The sequence below is a fragment of the Balaenoptera musculus genome, chromosome 11 (genome assembly GCF_009873245.2).
Source record: "Balaenoptera musculus isolate JJ_BM4_2016_0621 chromosome 11, mBalMus1.pri.v3, whole genome shotgun sequence".
Classification (NCBI taxonomy): Eukaryota; Metazoa; Chordata; class Mammalia; order Artiodactyla; family Balaenopteridae; genus Balaenoptera; species Balaenoptera musculus.
Window position 1 is genome coordinate 92,652,139 of NC_045795.1, and position 25,359 is coordinate 92,677,497.

The 25,359-nt window shown below is 41.2% G+C and overlaps 1 long non-coding RNA gene across 6 annotated transcripts in view; it reads right to left on the minus strand.

The window, feature by feature from the left end:
- The window catches only part of LOC118903532, a 133,814-nt gene that overhangs the window by 44,633 nt on the left and 63,822 nt on the right, over positions 1 to 25,359 (minus strand). The window contains exon 1 of one of the 6 annotated variants that reach the window (XR_005021831.1): positions 3,463 to 3,878. The exons of 4 other annotated variants lie outside the window; for them this stretch is intronic. This is a non-coding gene — a long non-coding RNA (uncharacterized LOC118903532). Of the gene's footprint in view, positions 1 to 3,462; positions 3,879 to 25,359 lie in introns of those variants that run through there. One more of the 6 variants, XR_005021830.1, reaches the window with a different exon arrangement.

A 25,359-nucleotide genomic window follows, 5' to 3' on the forward strand; every position in this document is an offset into this window, starting at 1 on the left:
TATGTTGTACACCCGAAACTAATATAATATTGTAAATCAACTATACTTCAATATTTTTTAAAAAAGATGCAAGTTCTGCAGTATGCAACTTGAGTTTTTACCAATTATGTTCTAGGACGATAAACCATTCTTTGAAGAAAAAAATTCTACTCATACATATTTTTTCAGTTATCTTCCCTTTTCCATCCTCATTTTATCTGCAGCGTCACTACCCTTTCCAGGCAACCATCATTTCTTACCTGGACTTCTGCAATGGTCTCCTAATAGTTGTTCCTCCTACTCACAGTCTTGAAGCCCCCAGCATTCTTCTACCCTACTTTCCGAAACCTTTACTCACAGATTCAAAGTCCTCTGACTCCTTCTTCCTTATTTATCCTCATCTCTCACACTTTCCTCTTTCACCAAAGCCACTGCCCCCAACACACCCCTACATCTATATTGATTAACATTGTACTTTCCAGGTCCTAGAACAATGGATGCACTCTTCTGCATCACGTCTTTTCACATGCTGTTCCTTTACTGAGACTGTCCATCTCCTTCTGCCTTCACTTGATTTTTACTTATCCTTCAGACATCAATTAAGGTACCCTTTTCCTGGGGATCTTTCCATGACACCCTAAGCTGGGTTATGTGCTCTTTATCTCTTTAGCACTTAACAATCTGAAGTTATTTTGCTCTCTGTTACCTCTCTCTAAATTGTAACTCCCATGAGAGCTGGGGCTGCTTTACATCTTGTTCACCACTCTATTCCTGTTACTGTTAAATTCAGAAATCCTTATTTTGTTAATAGAAACGGGTAAAAATTAGAACAGAGGAGTCAATCGCAGTGAAAGAATTGTAATTCCGCTATACTGACTGCACTGACAATGGGCTCAATCAAAAATATTCATTGCCCACCATGTCTTTTTTTATTGTGTGAGCATTATAGGACTTGGACTCAGAAGACCTTGGGCAATTTCCTTTCACCGTCTCTGAATTTTTTTTTCCTTTTCTGAAATTTTTTCTTCATTTCTTCAATGGCTTAAGCAATACCTATATTAAAGTGATATAGGAGAACTGATGAGAGGAGATAAAGTGAAAGCCTTTTGTAAAACAAACAATGGTACATATACATACATATCATTATATACATATATGTTTCACTGACTAATCCATGTTGCCCAAAGTCTAATGGCTTATTTTTAATCCATCAGTGCTTTCTACTATTAATTTCCAATATTTTAATAAAGCCCAGGATAAACACAAATTTACCTTTCCTGTTCTAAAGTCGAAAACCCTTGTTTTAAAACACTTGTCATCCAATATCAATTTTATGAGCAGATCCTTAAGTATTATACTTGCTATGTATTAAATTAACATTCTTGATCCGTTTACTAAAGTAAGAAATGATTGGTTTTGGCTAAGGGCCACACTAACATTGTAAGAGTTCGTTATTTCATTTGAAACAAAGAAAAAACAACAAAAATTTTAAAGGAGACTACTGTTTCTCAATGAAACATTATATTCAGGATTTCTACCACAATTAAAAGGTTTCACTTTTCAGAAAGATTCTTTTCTCTTAAAAAAAATAGAGGAAACAAAGTCATAAATTTCCTGAGGTGAAAGAACACATAATAAACAGTGTCTTATTCCCCAGTGTCCAAAATGGTGAAATAAAATGGATATATATGATAAACATAAATATAAATGGAAATGATACATTCTCAATGAATGTTTATTATGACTGTTGCAGTTATTCAGCATATTATACTCTCTGTTAAATAATGTATGTTGAACTGAAATAGTGAGACCAAGGACAACTAGCTCTTTTAAGCCAAATTCAAGAAGTTGTTAACACCAGCACATAAGTTCTACAACTGTTTAAAATACTGAAACGAGAAGATGAAAATAAATGAAAAAGTCAAACTCCGAAATCTCTCATATGCTTTCAATACAATATTTTAAAAGTATCAGTCATAGATAATATCAACCAAATACTTTTCCCAGCAAGGAGCTATTGTGTGGGCAGAATACTGACTTTTGCAAACACCTGTCAGTCATTTAAGGGGATCAGGATCTATCAGTTATTTGTACATATCTTAGATGCTAGGCATCATAAACCATGTATAGTCACGGTAGACTTATAAAAAGCTAGTCACATTCTTGCAAAGCATGTTTTATGATAAACACACCACAAACAGAAACTATCACTGGTACTGAGGGGCAAAATCCAGCTGGGTTTCTTTATCCCTAACCCCAGTTTCAGCTGCAGGTTTTTTCTAGTAAGAACAGTAATTTGGTTTACTCAACACTGTAGAAGCAAGGGTGTGGTCACCCTTCTCCAAATAATATTACAAATGGATTTTCCCTGAACTCTTGCAGCAACAGGATCTTTAAGTGGTTACTGGTAGGAAAAGGTGAGATTAAGGTCAAAATGTCTGAAAAATAAAAATTAACAAAAGCTTTCAAGGACCACCCTAGAGACAATGGAAGCTGGGGTATTACTGAGACCACGAAGGTAATACAGCACAGAACACGAATATTTTTTAAGCTTTCAACATGGAGCCCCAGTAACAGTTGAACATACGGTTTTGCCAGCTCTCCTGCTGAGTATGGACAATTTTATCCCAAATTAATCCAGTACACTAATAACCATGCCAAATACAGATCAATCACAATTCCTTCATCACCATCCTCAGAAGAGGGCTAAATGGGGACTTCCCTGGTGGTCCAGCGGTTAAGAATCCCTCTTCCAAAGCAGGGGACATAGGTTCAATCCCTAGTCAGGGAACTAAGATCCCACATGCCGAGCGGCAATAGAGCGGGGCAACAGAGCCCACACACTCCACTAGAGAGCCCACACACTCCAACTAGAGAGCCCGCGTGCCACAACTAGGGCGAAGCTAGCACACCCCAACGAAGAGCCTGTGCACTGCAACGAAAGCCAAAAATTATTTTTAAAAAATTTAAAAAACAGAACTAAATGTTAAGATCAAATTCAGAACAATCAATGAAACGTTTCTTTTAGCGTTTCTAAAACACTACCAACTAGAGAGATAGGGAAAATTAGACCAAGGAAGCCTTTTCTAAGTCAGGGATAAATGGGAGTGTACTTAATCAATTATTAAGTGTATCCCGTCTCCCTGGCTAGCTGACAGAGTAGAAACGGACCGCTATCCGCAGGTATGCACCCTGGCTCACATGGTCTGTGATTGCATCCCCCAGACAGCTTGGCTACTCTAAAATAAACTCTACGTCGACGCCATTTGCTCTGCCTGACGCCTGGAACTAGCATTATGAGCCCAGCATGTGCCAGGAACAACGCTCCACACTCCCTTCTCGTTACCTTCGAAGCACGTTCTGTGCGCTGACAAGGAAACGGAGACCCAAGCTCACACAGGGGCCCTGGCACTAAACCACCGTGTAACTTTCACCTTGTTGAAATGAGGGCAAGGGCGTGACTCAGATGCTCTAAATACTCACTAGGCTGGTAGTATTTGTGACGTTAACTCTTTTCTTCCGGGCCACTCGCAAGCCGCAAGCCCTCTAGAAGGGTGGGGAAACTGAGGCCAGGCTGTGCCACGCCAGAGGTCACAGAGCCGGTGGCGGGCAGACAGAGGCCTCGAAGGCTGATCTCTGCGAGTCTCAACGTCCGTTTGTTAACACCGCCCAGCTCTTCTGCTTGGCTTACTCGGCCCTGAAATCCCGCAGGTTTTCAGGGGAAGGGACCTGGGCCGAGGCGCTCCCTCCCGTATCGTTTTCCCGTCAGCAGCCTCCGTCGACAGGGGAAAGCGGCAGCCCGCCCGCCGGCCCCACCCGCCACCCGCTGCAGGGCACCGCGCCAGACACAGGTTGCCTGTTCCCAGGCACTACCTCCTCCGCCTTTACCCCTCTGCCGCCTCCGACCTCGCCCTAGCCCTGCTGTGCGCCTGCGCGCCCGGGCCCTAGAGCCCGTGGGCCGGCTGCTCACGTGGGCCTGCACCTGGCCCCGCCGCCTACAATGGCAAGGCGGGGCCTCGCGCTCACCACGCCCCCTCGCTGCCCCGCCCCCCGAGGGAGCGCTGCAGCCTCGGCCGATTCATGCCCCTCTCGCGCAGCCGGCCGCGCCTGCTTGGCCGCGTGCTGTGTGCGCGTGCGCCAGGTAGGGATTTGGAGGGGGTCGGAAAACTGTTGCGCGGCTAAGGCCGCGAGCTCTACTGGAAGGCGGGGGGTGGGGGGGTCCGGGCAGGCCTGGATGCGGGAGGGGGCGTTTCCTCGGAAAAGGAAGGAAGTGGGTGTCACGGGCCGCACACCCTGCCCTTTTGGGGTTGTCAGAGGAACGTCAGAAAGGACTGCTCCAGATTTCCCCATTTCATGTCTAAATGCAAATCTCTGGAACCCTCACTAACTCCTTCATGTCATGAACCTCAGCAGTTCCTTCAGAGCAGCACACCCTTCAGTAATGATCATCTCTAGAGCATTCTGCGGGCAGAGTCTCTTCCAGCAGAAGTAGCAGGCTCAGGGTGATGCTCTCCTCCGAGGGCGCCCACCCGGCCATCGGCCGGCCTTCGAGGCCAGTCCAGGTCACGCATACAACTCTAGTGGCACTTCGACTTCTTCCATTAACGTAACCCAATTACAGGTATTCTTGTGCAGCTTTCTTGTGTATGGTCATACGAAGAAAAATATAAGGCTAGATGTAGACCGCGATGTTAGATTCAAAACCTGAAATATGTGCCTTATGTCAGTTTTGTATATTCTTATGCCATAGGTCCCTCGATTAAGACACATGTCCCTTGAGAACTAGCTTTTTGTTGTTTTTAACACGACTTAGAAGCTGTCGTGGCCTAAGTTGGGGCATTCCTGATACAGGACTTAGGTGAACATCTGTCCCCCATTTGTCATATTTGTCCCGTGGACAGTTTTTTTAGGTTGATAACCTGGGTGCAAATATAATGGGGAAATAGCTTCAGATCTGCTCCTCTACCCCCAAATTTCATTTCCTGGTTCATAGAGAAGGATTAAGGAACAATGAGAATTGAACCAATAACAAAAAGCATTACTGCTTTGAGGTCTTAAAGTTCTGGTTCATCTTTAACACCTCTCCCCCAAAGATTTTAGAACAGTGACTGTTCATGGATTGATTTTGATCACATGTTTCTTCATAACATTTGAAAGAATATCTTTCCTGCATTTGGATTTGTAGGGGCCTAAACTGAAATTTTGACAGAATGGAAGCGCTGGAAATAGGTTGTGAGGGGAGACGGTGTGGGATAGTAAGGAAGCAAGGATAAGAAGATCCTAGCTGGTGGAGATAACAGAGAGCGCTTAGAGAAAGAATGAAGACCAAAAACATGGAGTGGCTGGCAGATCTAGCAGATTATTCTGATAGTAATGATAAGCTGCATTCTTGAGCATCAGGATTTGTATATTGCTTATGGTGACCAAAAAACATGACTATTTTCTCATTTGCGGAGTCCTAAGAGTTCTGGCAATAAAGTAGAAAGATGTAGCGAGGGGTGAGAGTTTAGTGCCAGAATGATCATCTGGGATCCAGTAGATCTCAGTGCACATTGTTTTAGTGTCTCCACCCTACCCCCAACTTGAAAAATCACGGACTAGGGTAAAGGAGTAACGGGGTAAGATACACAGGGCTCTGCCTGTATCTGGATGCTGTTGTGGAAATTCCTGGAGCAGGTATAGCCAGTAAGGGCTCACCTGCTATGTCTAACTTAGGCCTGCAAATTGGAAGGCACCTGATAACTTACTCAATGATGAGCTCCTTAAGGTAAAGACCCTGTGTACCCACTGTAGATCTTTTCCATCCTGAACCTCCCAAATAATGATCAAAGATCTAGTTTGGGGGGTCCTTGTGGCAACCTGTAGTTCTCCTGAAATCAAGTTTTTGAGACTGCTTGCTGAATGAATTGTACATTTCAAAAGTATAAAGCCCATGGTTGAAGATTTTTAAAAACACAAAAAAACCTGTTTCAGTTCACTTTGGGGGTGAGGGGGCAGGTCTCATCTTGCAACAGGTGCAGATTGTTCAACACAATATTCAGAGAGGTATTCAACTGGCTACACTATTTTGTCAAATCCTAGTTCCAGGGTCCCTACTCCAACTCCCTTCAGAACCCTAATGCTTCCCGCTCCTTGTAAAAGATAAAAACTCAGGTGTAAAACTGAACAGCATTTTGACTTCCTACCCCGTGAGGCTGAAGAGGAGGAAGAGGTGGAAGGGGAAGGTAGGTTGTACCCGGAGCAAAGTCCTGAAGATAGAAGAATAAGCCTCAAAAGCTGAGATCCTATGGTGATTGATTAGTCTAGTTAACCTGTCCAGAGCTAAAGGTTAAACACAGGCTAACAACAGCCCAGAAGAGAACAATTGGATAATTCATTAATTGTGTTTCTGTTTATATACCCTCCCCCCCCCCCTCACTTTCTAGGCTAATGTAGGTTCTGTCTTGATTAGAGGCAAATTTTTGGAACTAGACAGGGTCTTGGAGCTCATGGCTCATTCTCCTCACCTGGCATGTGAACAAACAAGTTAAGCATTAACAGGTGACTTGGCCAAAACCACACAGCTAGTTAGTGGCAGAGCTAGGATTAGAACCCCTCTCTCCCTCTTCAGAGCCAATTACTCTTCCCGTTTGTCTCCTAAATGGCCAACAATTTCTTCCCACCCTGTATGTGCATGCCACGCCATCCTTCTACAGGTAGAGTCTCTTTTCCCTCCCCTTGACTTGGTTTGTGACTTCATTTAACCAGTAGGATGCAGTGGAAGGGACATTCTCGGACTTTCATGCTCAAGCCCTAAGAGGTCTGACAGCTTCTGCTTTCCGCTCTGGGAAGTCAGCCTCCATGCATTAAAGAAGCTTGGGTTACATTGCTGAGTGATGAGACACAGCACATGAGTGGTGAGGCAATGCGCAAGAGAGGCCTTCCTGGACCTTCCATCCCAGCCCAGCCACAAGCTGAAGGCAGCTGAGTGAGTGACTCCCACCAAATCACATGGAGCAAGAAATCTACCCAGCTGGCCACTATCCCAATTCCTAACCCAGAGAATCACGAGAAGCAGACAACTAAGAGACCACTACACCCTCTGCCTTCCTCTGTTCACTTGATTATCATAATTAAGAAATCAAGACATTAGACTACGGTTAGGCTTCAGAAGACTATCAAGGAAGCTCGTCAACCGAACGGTTCCATGTTTGTCAACAGCTCTCATCAAGACAAGGTGGTTTTCTGCTTCAAACTTGACACTAACACTGTAAATGACAGTTTATTAATTTACTGATCAAACAACCCTGCTCTGGGTATATTAACTTTTACTTAGCATTTAACTCTAACAAAATTTTCTCCAAATCCTAATGTTCTCTAATGATGCATCACAGACCACCAGAAAACTTAGTAGCATAACACTACTTTGCTCTGTACTTTGCAGTTTGGGCAGGGCTCAGTGGGTACAGCTGGTCTCTGCTCCACTCAGCATCAGCTAGGGATGATTTGAAGGCGGTTTCTCCTGTGCCTGGAGGTTGGTGGTGGGAAGAAGGCTTGAACAGCTGGAGGCTAGAACGGTCGCTAAGGAGCCTCCCATGTGGTCTCTCCAGCAAGGTGGTTTCAGGCTAGCTGGTACTCTCACAGGTGTGTCTTAGGGATCCTAAGACAAAGTTCTGAGAAAGGAATCCCAGCAGGAGCTTTGTCACTTTGCATGACTTAGCTTTGGAAGTCAGGTGACATCCCTTCTGCCCTGTCATTGGCCCACCCATATTCCAGGAAATGGGACATAGGCCCCACCTGTTGATGGAGGGATGCCATCGTCACACTGTTAGAAGGACATGTGGGAAGGGCATGTGTTTGGAAAACACAACCCCACCTCAGCTTCTAAACTCTGCATCTGAATTTCACCCTAGGGATAAAATCTTGATAGAAAAACTAATCCCAGGAGCTTTGACATAAAAAAAAAAAAAAGAGTTATTTCTATTTGCAACCCCTATGAAAGTTAATTCATTTTTCCTATAGATGTCTTGGTTTGGAGGCTACAGTTTAATCTCCTTCTTCCCCAGGTTTTTCAGAACTGGGGAGAGGAGGATATGAATAATCTACTATTACGGCTGTTTTGTAAACCCCTCACCTCTTAAAAAAAAATCGATTCACTGCTTACAGTTGAAACAAGTAGGGTATTCATGGCAAGGTTGCTCTTGTGACCACATATTTTAAAGAAAATTAGTTTTGCATGTTCTGTAACAAGTTGCGGATGACTACTAATAACTCATGTTTCTACATCCACGTGCATGCAGGCAGGCACACAAACCACACTCGTTCAGTGTGGATTCGTTCAGGAATCTTTTATTCCTAATGGATTTCTAGCTTCTCAGCTCAGCTTACCTGGTATCTTTTTTTTTTTTTTTTTTTTAACACCTGGCAATGTCACACCAAAGGTATGTGGTGCCTTTTTAACTGTTGCCTAGCAACACTCAAATGCTCAGGACAGGAAGCAACGTGTGCAGTATCTCCCTGTCATTCTGGTAGGCATCATTCTGTGCCTAAGACTTAAATTAGCCAAACTGAGGTTTTTTGTGTGAACAGCAAAACTAACATTTCTATTATTGCAAAAACATGCCCTGGGCCATGTACCAATCAGAGAAAGGCTGTTATATTTCTATGGCATTTTGTAGTTCTTTTGAAATTGTCAGAAGTAAAAATAAATATCCAGTAGAAATTATCCATATATTCTTTGCAGATTATCATGCCTATATTAAATACTTTTCTATCTGTGGTCTAACCGTTAAACCTAGTTTTTCCAGCTTATTTTCCTAAACTGTATTTTCATCATAATTCAGAGCTATGATTTAATGAAGCTTTTAACATTAGCTTTCCAGACTATCTCTGTAGATTCCACTTTGAAGTTTACCAGATAGCTGCATTACCAAAAACTTTGGTACATATCAAATGTTTGCCCTTTCAATTGTCTTCTCAACAAGGTGATTTCAGAGATTTTGCTGGTCAACTGACTCCTAACATTTCACTCCTATAAATTAAAGTTACCACTAACAGAATCCATCAGTGAACAAAATATCTTTAATAATGTGAATTATTACCCTTTACTTATTGGGAATGTTTCACTGACATAGTCTATCTCTCTTAAAGCTGAGAAGTCCAAGAATACTTTTGCAAGAAGTACAGCAGAAGGAAGGGTGACACTGTTCCTAGCCGAAACATTTTAACATTTCAGTTCATTGTAAAAGAAATGAATTTGTTTTTAAAACTACATTTTAGGAAAAAGAAAATTGGGTTACTTGCCCAAGAATGGTTAACACAACAAGTGCTGTGAGGCGTTAACTTTAATCTTGTAAAAGAAATGAAACTGCTAAGAAGAATCACAGAGTGCATCTTTGTCACAAGCTGATGAGACGCATTACTTTTCAAGTAGTTTAAGAAGAGGAGCCCTGTCTCACATAAAGTCGCTGGATGAACACACATGCCCAAATAAGGCAAGGGCCGGCCAGCATCCCGCCGTTGGTTCCAAGCTTCTGTGTGTGCCCCTTTTGCAAAGCTACGTTAACCAAGGCAGCTGAGTTTTTTTTTTTTTAACATCTTTATTGGAGTATAATTGCTTTACAATGGTGTGTTAGTTTCTGCTTTATAACAAAGTGAATCAGTTATACATATACATATATCCCCACATCTCTTCCCTCTTGCATCTCCCTCCCTCCCACCCTCCCTATCCCACCCCTCTAGGTGGTCACAAAGCACCGAGCTGATCTCCCTGTGCTATGCGGCTGCTTCCCACTAGCTATCTATTTTACATTTGGTAGTGTATATATGTCCATGACACTCTCTCACTTTGTCCCAGCTTACCCTTCCCCCTCCCCGTACCCTCAAGTCCATTGTCTAGTAAGTCTGCATCTTTATTCCCATCTTGCCCCTAGGTTCTTCATGACCATTTTTTTTTTAGATTCCATATATATGTGTTAGCATACTGTATTTGTTTTTCTCTTTCTGACTTACTTCACTCTGTATGACAGTCTCTAGGTCCATCCACCTCACTACAAATAACTCAGTTTCATTCCTTTTTATGGCTGAGTAATATTCCATTGTATATATGTGCCACGTCTTCTTTATCCATTCACCTGTCGATGGACAGTTAGGTTGCTTCCATGTCCTGGCTATTGTAAACAGAGCTGCAATGAACATTTTGGTACATGACTCTCTTTGAATTATGGTTTTCTCAGGGTATATGCCCAGTAGTGGGATTGCTGGGTCGTATGGTAGTTCTATTTTTAGTTTTTTAAGGAACCTCCATACTGTTCTCCATAGTGGCTGTATCAATTTACATTCCCACCAACAGTGCAAGAGTGTTCCCTTTTCTCCACACCCTCTCCAGCATTTACTGTTTGTAGATTTTTTGATGATGGCCATTCTGACCGGTGTGAGATGATATCTCATTGTAGTTTTGATTTGCATTTCTCTAATGATTAATGATGTTGAGCATTCTTTCATGTGTCTGTTGGCAATCTGTATATTTTCTTTGGAGAAATGTCTATTTAGGTCTTCTGCCCATTTTGGGATTGGGTTGTTTGTTTTTTTTAATGTTGAGCTGCATGAGCTGCTTGTAAATTTTGGAGATTAATCCTTTGTCAGTTGCTTCATTTGCAAATATTTTCTCCCATTCTGAGAGTTGTCTTTTCGTCTTGTTTATGGTTTCCTTTGCTGTGCAAAAGCTTTTAAGTTTCATTAGGTCCCATTCGTTTATTTTTGGTTTTATTTCCATTTCTCTAGGAGGTGGGTCAAAAAGGATCTTGCTGTGATTTATGTCATAGAGTGTTCTAAGGCAGCTGAGTTTTGAAAGCAACTACACACTCACAGAAATTCTCAGGCAAGTAAGTTTCATTTAGAAATGAGAAGGTTACTGAAATTAATATAATTTGTTTTCATCATTTCCCCCACCCGCACCCCCCAAAAAGAGTAAAGAATGATTTGAACCTGCCTTGTTAACATCTGACTCAAATTGAACTGAGGCCATTAGCTCTGCGACTCTATAGAGGATCTGACAGGGTCAGATCCGTAGGGGTTCTCTTAATCCCACAAGAGTGGTTCAACGGGTGTTTCAGGTTCCCTGTGTGTTTGCTCCGCCCTAGAGAAGGGTCCCTGGGGACCCACGTGATGGCCCTTTCCAGGCCGGCAATAAGACTGCAATTGGAACTCAGTTTAAAAACTAAAGAATTGCTTGTCATTTCAGCAAATCTCTCTGAGCACGATTTTCCTCCTTGGTAAAATGAAGATAATCCCCCATGCCCTACTTGCACAAGAATGTTTGTGGGGGGAAAAAGAAATCAGACAATAAGGAACGTGAATTGAACATTTCCCACGATCTAGACCCTCTTCACGCATTACAAGCGTCATTCCACCAAATCCTCATGATGACTTTATGAGATAGGTCCAGAGATCAGACTGAGGCTTAGAGAAGTTCAACGCCCAGCCCACGCCATATCAAGATGTGAACTGACTTCTAACTACTAAGCTAGTCGACCTCCAATACAAGATATATGAAAACAGCTGTTAAACGGTAAAACACTAGGTCAGTGTCAAATATCACTATTATCAAAACTTCCTAGTTGTGAATCTTTATTTAAAAGTTACATATGTGTATATGTGTATGTGAACATCTTCATATATTATTTTTATAAGTTTCTATCTGTGTCGATTTGGGGGAGGGATGATGTTTCTATTCAGATGACTTTTTAGAGGGCAGTGACATATGATCAGTATAGAATATCTGGAGAATAAAGAAGAGTCTTAAGACGTACAAATGTGATGGCAAGTCACACACAGAAGCATGCTGGTATAGCAGCAACCTTCATTTCCCCAAAAAAGAAGGCCATTAGAGCACACCAGCAGGTAGTTAGAACTCTGATATTTGTTAAGTGAGGGTCAGGATGACATACTGACCATAGGAAGTTGTCATAGGTTTTCAGCTATAATTAGATCAGACAAATGAAAAGAACTGCATGCTAAACAACAAAATGATTCAACAGAGGTAGGATTTAGCAGACACCTGGAGACTCTAGATTTGCTAAGATCCCTGAAGAAACGTTCATTCCTAGCAATTCCAGGTCTAGAAGAAAGGTTTCAGTGGTAGAGCAGTCTGCATGGGGTGATGCAGGAGGTATTCATTTGTAAAGAATGACCTGAGTATTGATTCAGGCGACTGTTCATTCTGGGATCAGAGCAGAGGGTCAGCGAATTCCTAGAATTCAGAGTTGTACCTTGGATGTCAGAAGAACATTTGAGGCAGGCATGTGTGTCGAAAGCAGGAGACGGGACTCTCACCATGAGAGGCTCTGTCAAAGGAGGAGATTATTGCTAGAAGTGAGCAGTCAGGAATGTCTGGCTGTGCTTTTAGGTAACTGGTGGAAAGCAGAAATCTAAGGCACGAGCTGGAGGATGCCACAGGACTGGAAAGACTTCCAAGGAGCCGATTGAGAATGTGTTCAGAGGCGAAAGAATCTCCCCATGACGTCAAATGTATCTGCCCCTATCTCCATTCCTATCAAAAACGGAGGCCCGTTTTGTCTTTCCCTGAGCTCTCTTCAATTCCCTTCTAATGTCAACTTCGCTCACACTGAGAGGAATGACATGTTCATACGGTTTCCCCGGACAGGGTCCGGGGGAAGGCGCTTCCCCAGGTTCAGGGGCTGCAATGAACCCTCTGAAACCACCACTTTTTCATTCAAACGTAATCCTAAACCATCTCTGTCCCCCCTCGATTCTTTCTATGGCATCTTTAGCTACTAACTCGGAAAGGGAAAATTCCAGGAAAAAATATGATCGTGGTGGGGTACACACACACAAACACCCCACACCCTCCAAGTGCCCCCAGTGACATGTTAAGCACTTTTCCCAAGATTGTGAACAAAGTTCCCCAATCCCATTAATCCTACCCTTTGTTCTTTTGTAAGCACGAGCAATCCAGTTCTCTGATTCCTGGGCAGTTATAGGCCACACGTGGAAGAAGAGAAAGAACTGACCTTAATCTCTTTACAGAAAACTTTCCTGGGACTTCCCTGGTGGCGCAGTGGTTAAGAATCCGCCTGCCAATGCAGGGGACATGGGTTCGAGGCCTGGTCCGGGAAGCTCCCACGTGCCATGGAGCAACTAAGCCCGTGCGCCACAACTACTGAGCTTGCGCTCTAGAGCCCGCGAACCACAACTACTGAGCCCATGTGCCACAACTACTGAAGCCCGTGCCCCTACAGCTCGTGCTCTGCAACAAGAGAAGCCACTGCAGTGAGAAGCCCGCACACCACAACGAAGAGTAGCCCCTGCTCGCAGCAACTACAGAAAGCCCGCGTGCAGCAACGAAGACCCAACGTAGCTAAAAGTAAATAAATAAAGTAAATAAATTTATAAAAAAAAAAAAGAAAGAAAACTTTCCTGCACTGACAGTTCACGTAATTCTGTGACCTGAATCCGCTTAGACACTTAGTATAGACTTAACTATACTACACTTATGTTACATATAAGGGAGCATGAACTTTGTCACTCAAACGAAATAATTTGCTTAAACAATAGGCACCAAGTCTTACCCCTTAAGCACAGAAGGTGCTTAATACATCCATTAATTTAAAAAACACAAACCCTAGCATGTCTGAAATATCAGGAAAGGAAGTTTTCAATTCATGTAATTGTTTCCTATTATATACACTAACCAAACAGTAATTTGACCTTACCCCAGTCTTCCTTTCCTTAAAAAAAGGAAAAAAGAAAAAAAGCCTTTTCAATTTTCATTTCTCATAGGCAGTTTTAATAAAGAACCACTAAAAAGGAATCAAACAGGGAGATTTATGCTGCTCAGGCAACACAATTAGCAAACAATGAAAGCCGTATGAGGTGCTAAAGGTTAAAAAAAGAAATATAAACTGTAATCCTTGCCTTCAGTGCTTTACCACCAAATAATCACTGTTATCCACTGCTTCATTCATTCTTTGCCTCATGCTAGCAACTTTACAGCTGTTCTCTCCTGCCCTCTTATTCCAATAATTTCTTCATTCATCAATAGTAACCATCAACCAACGCTTCTTATCAACTTCATAGTGACCATAGTGTCATCACAAGTTACCTCCTATAGGTTATCTCACTATTGTATCGGTAAGCCCAACAAAATGCTATTTTTAGAGCAAAGAAGCACATTTAATTACACAGGGCACTTAAATCATCCAGCCTCCTAATCCCAATTTTGAAATGCCTATACCCTTACTCTCAGAAAAAAATTCACACATTGGTCAATCATTTCACACAAGAAAGGAGTTCGGTGCTAATATTCAATAAACTTTCTTTCAAAGAAATTTGGATATTTTCTCAGTAACGCTTTTTTTTTTTCTCCCTTTAGATTATGAAAAATAGAGAGCTGTTCATTTACTGAGTACGTTTAAAATTAATTTTGACTTCCTGTATTTCTGTTTACACATGTTATTAGTTATGGGCAAAAACTATTCAGGGTATAGTTAATGAGATATTTTTCTCAAGTGATCATATTAAGTTTCCTAGAGGAGATTGGACTTGCATTTTTGATGCGTTCATTTAAATTTCAGGATGAATATTCTGAAGAAGAAAAGATATTCTGATACAAACTTAGGAAGTAAATTGGATTTCTTTTTTTGTTTCCATTTCTTAAATGAGATCTAGCTAAGACTAAGTTCTACTCCACGTCTGATAGTAATGAAACTGCTTCCTCTTTTTTCTAGCATTCTATGTCATTCTTCCCTGATTGCCAAATAGACGTTTTATTTTTATATATAGCCATGTCTATGTTAAACACAGTATATGTTTTAAAATAATTTAATAAACACTGTAAAATACTTAGGTGGATGTCTTCCCCAGGAAGAGTCAGAGGGTTGACCCAAGTTGCCCCATTTATGGTGACGACCTAGCAAAATAATCAGGAAGAAAAACTATTCCAAGTTCCTGTTCTAGTGATTTCATCTACAGAATGCCAGCTGGTTTCAGCATTTCCCTGTTTATATGAATACTAATTTCAAGCTTTTCAAAAAGACCTTATTTGATTCAAGAAAGTCAGGAATAGGACATGAGCGGGTGGTCCAGTGTCTAATGCAGCCTATGTGCCTCAGGTTTAAAACCAACTGGTGAGATTCTGCCGTCTGCAGAAGTCTATGGGATCTTTATTCTCGGCTATATAATCTTCCAGATTAAACCAGAAATAATCTGTGTGCACCCCTAGAAAGTAAATAATCAGACATAGCACTGCTCTTCCCCATTTCCTACTCTCACACGTGACTTTGCATGTGATTATCTAAAGCCTGCAGGCCTGATATTTTCCCTAAAATCCTGCCATTACAAGTATTATATAACCAGCCCGCTGTTGTTTCCAATTTAAAAATATTTTTAAAAAGTGACAAAACCAGCCTGCAATAAATGTGATTTAAGGATAAGTCTGTAAGTAACCTCACCAAGAGATTCTGAGGTAGATCTAAAACCCTTTCTTCCAACTCTTTGCCCAATTGATCCATCTTTAAATACTTTAAAATACATTATGTATAGTAAAGAAATATTTCTGACCTGAGTATATGGAGGTTCCCTGGGACTGAGGGAAGTTCACTTGAAATAGATTTTTCTTTTTCGCAAGAATTCAGCTTTTGCAGAATTAGTTCTGATGCGAATAATATTTTCACATAATTGCAAGTACATTTTTTATTCTCTGTAAATTTCTAGAGATGTTGCTCAAGGAAGCAACTAATGCAAAGCTTTGTTAAGAGGAAAAAAGCATATTTAAAATTAAAAAAAAAAAGTAAACACTGAAGTTACCTAAAAGGAACCTGAACACAGAAACAGCATGGGAACATTTTTAAGAGTTGAAATGTATAAAAATATGTATATTTTTAAAAGTTCAGAAATTGATCCAAATAGATATGAGATGAAAATGACATCACAAAACAGTGTGGAAACATGGACAATTCAATACTTGACATTGAGATAACTGGGTAACATTTTAGGGGGAAAATTCGTATCTTACTCCAGGAAAATTTCCAAATGGATAAAATATTTGAAGACACACAATGAAAAGTACTCAAGCCCTAGAAGAAAAACAGGATGCTCTCTTAATGATCTTGGAGTAGAGTTGCCCTTTCCAACAATGAGTCGAATCCAAAAGCCATAGAAGAAAATACTGATAAATTCAATTACATAAAAATAAAACTTTTGTGTTAAAAGCCATCCCCAGCAAGTCAAAAAACAAATGAGAATGTAAGATAAAAATATTTCCAACTCATATTACTAATGAAGATCTTACCTTCCTAATATAAAAGAGCTTTTTCAAATAAGGGGGAAAAAGGACTAACAGTCCAATAGAAAATCTTAAAAGAGATAAACAATGAAAAATTGAGATACCATTTTTCTCCAATCACTCACCAAAAAAATCTAAAAGATCGATAACACCAAATGGAAAATAAACATTCTCATATATTGCTGATGGAAGGGTAAATGAGTGCAATCTTTAAATTAGTACAAACACAGGGCATTTTTGCAATAGCTACTAAAATGTCTAATGACTGTATCTTTGACTAGCAATTCTACCTTTCTGGGTATACTTGGGAAGTAACCACCCATAAGGTTGTTCACTGCAGAACTGTTTATTAAAAACAACCCAAATGTCAAATAAATTATGGTACATCCATACAGTGTAATACGATACAGCTGTACATGAAAAAACAAAAGTGAAAGGATTTGCATATTGATACAAAAAGATCTCCAAGAAATAAGTGAGAAAAAAGTGAAGGCTCAACAGTGTACTCGGGACTTTACCTTTTGTGTAAAAAGAAACAAGCCCATATCGAAATTTGCTCATACGTGCTAAAGAACTCATGTATACACACACACAAGTAATAATAACTTCCAGGGTGTGCCGTCTCTGTGCACGGTCTAGGATGGTTGAGAATTAGGTGGATGGAGAACAGGATGGGATGAGATATATAATTTTTGGATTCCTTGATTTTTTTTTTCAATAATGTACTTATTACCTAAAAGTTGGATTAAAAATTCCTCCCCCATAGTGCTCTGCACCCTCCACAATGTTACAAGGTACAGAGTTGACTTGCTATGCTTGAGACTTCTCCAAGGGCAGATGTTATGTATCCCCAGTGCCCCTCATCAAACCTAATACTTAGTAGATGCTCAAGAAAATGTTTGTTGAACCAAATAAATGTACAATTCATAATGTTTAAAAAAAAATAATGTACATATTCAATAGTACTGAATAAGCGTAAATTACTCTTTTTACCCAATCTAAGCCTAGTAGATGATTACATTTACTTTACTTCTGGTTATTTATCTCTCTTTTTTTAAAATTAATTATTTTTGTCTGCCTTGGGTCTTAATTGCTGCACGCAGGCTTTCTCTGGTTGCGGCGAGCGGGGGCTACTCTTTGTTACAGTGAGCGGGCTTCTCATTGCGGTGGCTTCTCTAGTTGCAGAGCACAGGCTCTAGGTGCGAGGGCTTCAGTAGTTGTGGCGCACAGGCTTAGTTGCTCCGTGGCATGTGGGATCTTCTCGAACCCATGTCCCCTGCATTGGCAGGCAGATTCTTAACCACTGCGCCACCAGGGAAGTCCCTGGTTGTATATCTCTTTAATGACACATTTTCTAAAACTGCACGTTGTGCTAGAAATTGAAAATTAATTAGGTTTGGTTGAAATTTATTATTGAAAGAGTAAATTGCAAAAATCATTTAAATTATATATTTGACTTTTCTTAGTCAATTTAGGCTTTCCTTGTACAACTCTGTCCTTATGTCTCAGCTTCAAATAAAATCATTCCATTTTGCTTAGAAATATATGAGAACATTCACTGATCAAGGAACCTAACCTTGTCACTGAAGAATTTTAATCAATTTGAAGCTTTTACAAACATATAAGCATGTCAAAGGTTTTTTTTTTTAACGTTAAGCTTTACATTTTTTATCATGGGCATGAGGTTTGACTGAAGAAGTTAATTGGCCATCTGCATTTCTTATCCATTTTTCCTCCTTCTTAAGTGGAATATAATATCTTACTTTTACCCTAAGATTAAAAATCATTTCCTCAAGTGGTAGGAAATTGTCTTCGGCACCTGCACGGACATATTCCTGGCTATATAATATTATTACCAAACTACACCATATTTATCTTAGAGATCTTTTGACTCTTTACCTTTAAATACAATGATTTTTTTTTTTAAACTTGACACAATTAAGATTTTATCCCAGTTCATTCCAAACACAATTTAAACTTCAAGAACAGCTTTAAAAAAAAGCGTGTTTCCGGCTTCCCTGGTGGCGCAGTGGTTGAGAATCTGCCTGCCAATGCAGGGGACGCCGGTTCGAGCCCTGGTCTGGGAAGATCCCACATGCCGCGGAGTAACCAGGCCCGTGAGCCACAATTATTGAGCCTGCGCGTCTGGAGCCTGTGCTCCGCAGCAAGAGAGGCCGCGATAATGAGAGACCCGCGCACCGCGATGAAGAGTGGCCCCCACTCGCCCCAACTAGAGAAAGCCCTCGCACAGAAACGAAGACCCAAGACAACTAAAAATAAAATAAATAAATAAATAAAAATTTAAAAAAAAAGAAAAAAAAAAATATATATATATATAAAAAAAGAAGAAGGCTATTCCTCCACCGGCCTCCAGATATCTGACCTCAACCCACCCCGCAGGTATCTTTTGAAACACTTCCCCTAATTATTAAATAATTAATTGTATGATTTGTTGTTTCATGTTTTGTCTCCCCGATAGAATACAAGGATATGAACCAAATCTCTCCTATTTGCCACAATATATTCCCCAGGCCGGAAGAAAGTGTAACAAGGGGCCTTGTACATAGTACATTCTCAATATACATTTGTTGAATAAGTGGAAAAATGAATTGCCTTTGTTTCTCCCCAACATCTTTTCATGTGTTAGAAATCTAAGCTCCTGGAGGTCGAGGCTGTCTCAAAGGAGTTGGGAAGGTATAGCTAGCACAGCACCAAACCAAATTATATAGCTTATTCATTTATTACAAATGAAGCAATCATGTATCAGTGGCAACAGTAATATTGACAGACCCAGAATTCAACATCCTTGAAATAATAGAACTTGGCTGGCTTGCTTAGAAATAATGCTGAAAATTTCAAAATTTTATACCAATAATCCTGATAACTAGCATTTCTTACACTTTATTCAGAGTATCAACTAAAGCCATGAGGTGTTACCTATCTCCAAAATAGGTTCTAGGTGGAATCCATTTTACCTCCAGCTGGCAGTTTTTTGGGGTTTTTTTTCCAGAAAGACCAGCAAAATTGAGCCAGCATTGGATATTAAAAATATTTACAGGATGTACAAAGGGGAAGTATATCTTCCGTTGAAAATGGTTTAATTTTCCTTGGGTTGTTATAATGACAATTTCCTTAACCTGATAAGATAACAGATTTTTAAATGTAATCATGTATTTATTTTACGGTTTGCACAAGATGTACCTTTAGTACATCCAGATTTTCATAACCCATCAAACAGTTTTTCAGTATGTGTTATGGCAGGATATTCTAGAACTGCCAAGAAAAGTAAATTCACAGAGCTGCCTGCAACTCACTAACTATAACAAATTAGCATAAGCAGCCCCATTTTAGAAGGAATGGCTTTTACAAGTTACACAGAAAAATAATGTGATTTTGCATTTATATCATTAAAAACTGTTCATACAGTACACGGTTTTATCATGAATATTAAACATAGCCCAGACTGTTTAACATAGCTAGTTAGTCTATTTGAGGTGGAACTCCTTAATGAAACCGAACTGGTTATGGTCTTAAGAATAACTAGGAAAACTAGCTTAAACGTACCTATTTTTACGGATTTGTTTCTACTTTAAAAAAAAAAATGCATATCGAATAAAACCTTTCAACACTTGTCAGCTCTCCTGTGAACATACCATATAAATGGACCGGCACTGACTGCCAGGAAAAAATAAAGGCCAAATTACTCTCTTCCACCCATGCTGTGAAGTTCAGAGAGAAATCTGTCCTAGAGCCGTTACAGATAGCATACAATGAGCCATTTAGACAGAACCGAAGGATGGATAAAATTCTTCAGATTTCTCTGCACAATAGCAAAGATCTTATTTTCTTAGTCACCCTCACAATTTGAAATGCCTCTGGCTGGTTGTTCACAGCACAAAGCAAAGGTGTGTATTTTCCAATATCTAACGTGCTTAAGTTCTATTAATTCCAGCGAAAGGAGTTAATAAGTGCAAATGGCAAAGGAAACTATGACTGCAGGCTTACATTATTACAAACACACCCACAGTGCAATCGGTGGCCAGGGCAGTACTAAAGAGGTATATCGTTAGTACCCAGAGTAAACGAGAAACTAAAGAGAGTCAGAATCCGTGCTGTACACTATTCTGGTAAACATGGAACCATTAGGTGATGGTTTATAAGCACCTTAAGAGTATTGTCTTTTTACAGAACCTAACACACCAGCTCCTGAATTTTGTAAACACGGCAGCTTACAACGCAGGACCATCCTCCGGACCCCTCCACTCTGGAGGATGCAGAGAGGAGGAAAAGACCATTAGGCTCAGCCTGCTTTAGGAGGGGCGTCGGGAGTGTGGGGGGCAGGGAAAAAGCAGGGGTGGAGGCCGAGATGCAAACTCAATAAGGTTTAAAGAGGAATTAGGAGATGCCTGTTCTGCCACCAGCCACCACCAAACGACTCTTTTCTCAGTCGGACTGCAGACTTTAATTTAGCTCTCCTTTCTTCCTCGGACTGAAAATGTCAAACTCAATCCTTCATTCTCCCAAATCCCTTTTCCCAAAGCGCTTTCCCACCTGTGTTCCCGGTTGAAGTGAAAACACCTGACTGCCCATCGTAGAAATCTGGGGCTGTCCCAGTTACAGCCCTTTCAATCCATCACCAACTCTTGCTGAATCTGCCTTTTAAGTAACTTTACAATGTCTGCCGTCTTCTCCCTCCCTACCATGGCCGTCTAATTCAAGCCAGTCCCGGTCTCCTCAGTTATCTCCCTGACTCCACTCCCACCCGCTTCCAACTCATTTCTTTTAAACACTTGTTATATCATTCCCAAGCTTAATGCCTGACTTATTTTTTCCCATCTTATCTTGATCCCAGTTTACCTCCCTCATTTTTTTTAATATATATTTTTAAAATTAATTATTTATGTATTTATTTTTGGCTGTGTTGGGTCTTCATTACTGTGTGCGGGCTTTCTCTAGTTGCAGCAAGCGGTGGCTAATCTTCATTGTGGTGCGCGGGCTTCTCATTGCAGTGGCTTCTCTTGCTGCGGAGCACAGGCTCTAGGCGCGCGGGCTTCAGTAGTTGTGGCTCACAGGCTCAGTAGTTGTGGCTCGCGGGCTCTAGGGCACAGGCTCAGTAGTTGTGGCTCATGGGCTTAGTTGCTCCGCAGCATGTGGGATCTTCCCGGACCAGGGCTCGGACCCATGTCCCCTGCATTGGCAGGCGGATTCTTAACCACTGCACCACCAGGGAAGTCCCAACCTCCCTCATTTTATCTTGAACTTCTCCTGCACACAAACACCACAATGCTTTACTTTTCGGTTGCCGAGAGCAGCAGACTGGATCGAAACTTAAAGCCTTTGCATCTTTCTCTTTTCCTCTGCCAGGAATACTTTCCTTCTCCATGTACCTGGTCTGCACCACCTCATCACCCCTTTGGCCTCAGGGTGGAAAGCCCTTCCTTCAGGACGCCCCCCTCACCGCCAGTGCCAGCAGCTGCTGTGGTCCCCACATACACCTTCCTCATAACACTCGGGCTGAAAGTGGCTGTTTCCTCTATCAGATTGTGAGCGCCTGTGAGCTGGGTTCGTTGTTCACCGCCGCCTGGGCCCGGCACATAGTAGGCCTTTTAAAATAATGGTTAAATCCACAAAACTAAGTAAAACATCCAGGATAGAATCCAACTAAATGCATTTCATACAACTCAAGCGTAACCAAGTGAAGTTTTCTAGCTGTTTCAAGTTACTTGGAAAGATCAGGGTGTCGCAAACCCACCAGATTATAAGAATGACTTGAGTCACTTGTTAAAATGATAGAGTTCTATCTCTGAAAGAGACACACAAAAAACTGGGAAAAGCGTTTGAATCTGACTGATTCTGAAGAAGAGAAATGGAGATCAGGACCAGGAATGAACTGGCTTTTCACTGTATACTCTTTGGATTTTTCTTTAAAAAATACACACACACACACACACACACACACACACACATATATACATACACACATATATATGGAAAGTAAATATATTTACCTTACATGTGTTATATATTCACATATTGCTGGAGGAATATACACATACCAAAAAAATCCAGTAACACTCATCACCTCCTCCAGAAGGTGAATTGGGATGTTGGGAGGACAAGGTTGGAAAGGGGACTTTTCAATGACATTCGTTTATATCTTTTGGGATTTCTAATCATGTTCAATGTATGACCTGGTCAAGAATTTTAAAAATTAAGCAGAAATACAGATTTTTAGGCCCCTCCCTGGAGACTCTGATTCATGAAGCTAGAGGTGCAGCATGGAAATCTGTATTTTTAACAAACTCCCCAGGTAACACTAGGTAAACGATAGGAAAGTTTGGCGAACAGGATTAAGGTGGGACTTGACCTTGGTGGTCATGTAATCCAGTAGTTCCCAAATCTGGGTATCATCTCTGATTTAATCAGAATATTGGGGGTTAGGGTGGGGCAGGGAAACCATGGTTAAAGCTCTTCAGGTGAGTCTGTTACAGAACTGCTTGCCGCTTGCATTGAGACCTCTGCCCTAGAGCAGTCAATCACTCAATCAGTACATGAATTTCTTCTCAATCTTGTATGCACAGATATGTCTCTATCGTTTGATGGCCAGCCCCAGTGATTCCCACCTCCTGGCGTTCGCACCCATATGTTGTCCCCGCCCATAGTGAACAGGAGTGACCTGTATAACCTGTAGGATATTGTGGAGATGGTGGAGTGTGACTTCTCATGCTCGGTTACGAAAGACATCGTGGCTTCTGTCTTGCTCTCTCTTGGGTCATCCACTCTGGAGAAGGCAGCTACCATGTTGTGAGGACACGTAGGAAGCCACATGTTTAGCTGTTAAATCCTCTTGCTAAAAGCCAGCAATGACTTGCAGGTCATGCAATTAAACCATCTTGAAAGTGGATTTTCCAGCCCCAGTCAAGCCTTCAGACGACTGCAGCCTTGGCTGTCATCTTAACTGCGAGCTCATACGAGATCATGACACAGAACCAAGCTAAGGCACTCTTCCATTCCAGACCTATTGAAACCATGTGTAGGAATGTTTATTATTGTTTTAAACTGCTAAGCTTTGGGGGAAGTTGTTACGCAGACTTAGATAACTAATACAACCATATTTTCCCATACGTTTAGTTCTTACCAGTGGCCCCATTTCCATTTCATTTTTATCTCCCAACTGGCAAAAATGTTGCAGTTTCTTAAGCCTACAACTAAGGTACTGTAATGTGGTATTTGCTTTCACAGGCTGAGTGTCAGCTCAGTGCGCCATCACAGACTTTCTGACTTGGGCAGTGCTACTTCTTCAGTCATGTCTGTCAGCCATGTAAAGACCTGAAAATTCTGCTTCCTGTGGTTCCCTGAGAGGATGGGGAAAAACCAAGAGATCTTTTATGTCCTAATGAAGTACTAAGCATTTGTCCACTGCAGGCCCAATTCTGGCATTCTTTCAGCCTACTGAAGCCTCTCTCTGACCTTTCTCTAGAAACGGAGAGCAGGAGGGCTCTAAGTGACTTTAGCTTGTGACACAGGATCCATTCACTGTGCTCTGCTAAGCTCTAGAGACGGACCTGAAAATACTAATCTCTATGTTGACCAAGGAGATGTGCATCCGATTTGCATCTGGCGAATTGTGTATGTTGACGTCACCAGTATCATGAAGAGTATTCCTTACCCAATTACCCTCCAAGTCCTAGGAGTACTTTAGAAGGAAGCCAGCACCCTCTCTCTCCTTCATGTCACCTACAAGAATCACATTTGATTTCACTAATGAATTATCAGCTAAAGACTTAAAACAAATATGTGCAAGTCCCTTATGCCAGCTCTTCCTCTTTTCTGCCAGTTTCTGATAGTTATGGTCACTTGGTCTAGATCTGCGTGGACACCTGATGACTTAAAAATCCAAAATTCTAAACCCACTGGTGTGACTCTGCTTGCACAGAAAAGCAAAAGTCCATTTGTGGAACATCAAAAGGAGTTAGGAGAATGTGGGCTGTGTGTTTCTTGGTGTTGCCTAGCAATATAGTTAGGGCACAGGAATCACAGAGAGGGTGAAATTCGCACCCACAAGGAAATCATATTATTCATAAACACACACACTCACTCACATACACACACACTCACTCACTCACATACACACACATCTGACATCTCTGGAAGAATGTAATAAACTATGAGTAGAGAATTATAGTCACAAGTAGAACAGTCTTCAGAGCACTGTAGAATAAACATGCTAGCTGATCTGTTATTTATGTTTCAGTGTCTTTGTGAGTATATCTATCACTTGAATAAAATATTATATGCCTTTGAGTGGAGTTTACAACTACTCTCATTGACATGAGCTCTGCCTATATATGTAAAACCCACATTTTAGAATAAATGTTAATACGTAAAAGTATAGGAAGAAGTACTCAGTATATAGAAACAACTTTAACTCCTTTGCTCATCCTTATTTCCAAATATTGAGGTTTACCATTAATTTTCATAAGAGCCAAGTATAGTGGTACAAAGCTTGATCATCAAAGGCAGACACTCGATTTCAAATCCTGACTCTGTCTTTTGCCATCTTAGTTAATTTCCCTGAACCTGACGTTCCTCACCTGTGAGTTGAAAATAACAGAAATATTTAACTTACAGGGCTGTTGTGAGGATTAAAATAAGGGAATCCATGTACATGGCAGAGACAGGGGTGAACACTCCGTAACCCTTCTACTCCTTGTTAGTGTTACTCTGCAGAAGGCCTCTTGATTGTCTTTCAATGAATACAGGGGCCACCAGTTAACCCAAGCAATGGGATAGGTAGGGTTTCTGCCTACAAGAACGCTGTTCAGGTGTCAGAAAGGGGAAATTATGGCCTCCAGTTCCTGCCCTGCCTGAAAGGAGAGGTGAGAAGTCACCCTACTCTTTCCTCTCGCAGCCCAATCAGTGATTCTTCCAAAGTCAGAGAGCCAACCAACTCGGTTCTAAGAATGAGACCCAAGACTAGAATGTGACCACTCACTAAAGGAAAACTCCACCCTAAGGCTACACAGCCTAGCGACCTCCCAGCTCCAGGCTCCCCTCTTAGAACAACTTGCTCGTCCATACTGCATTCTCCCAGGTTA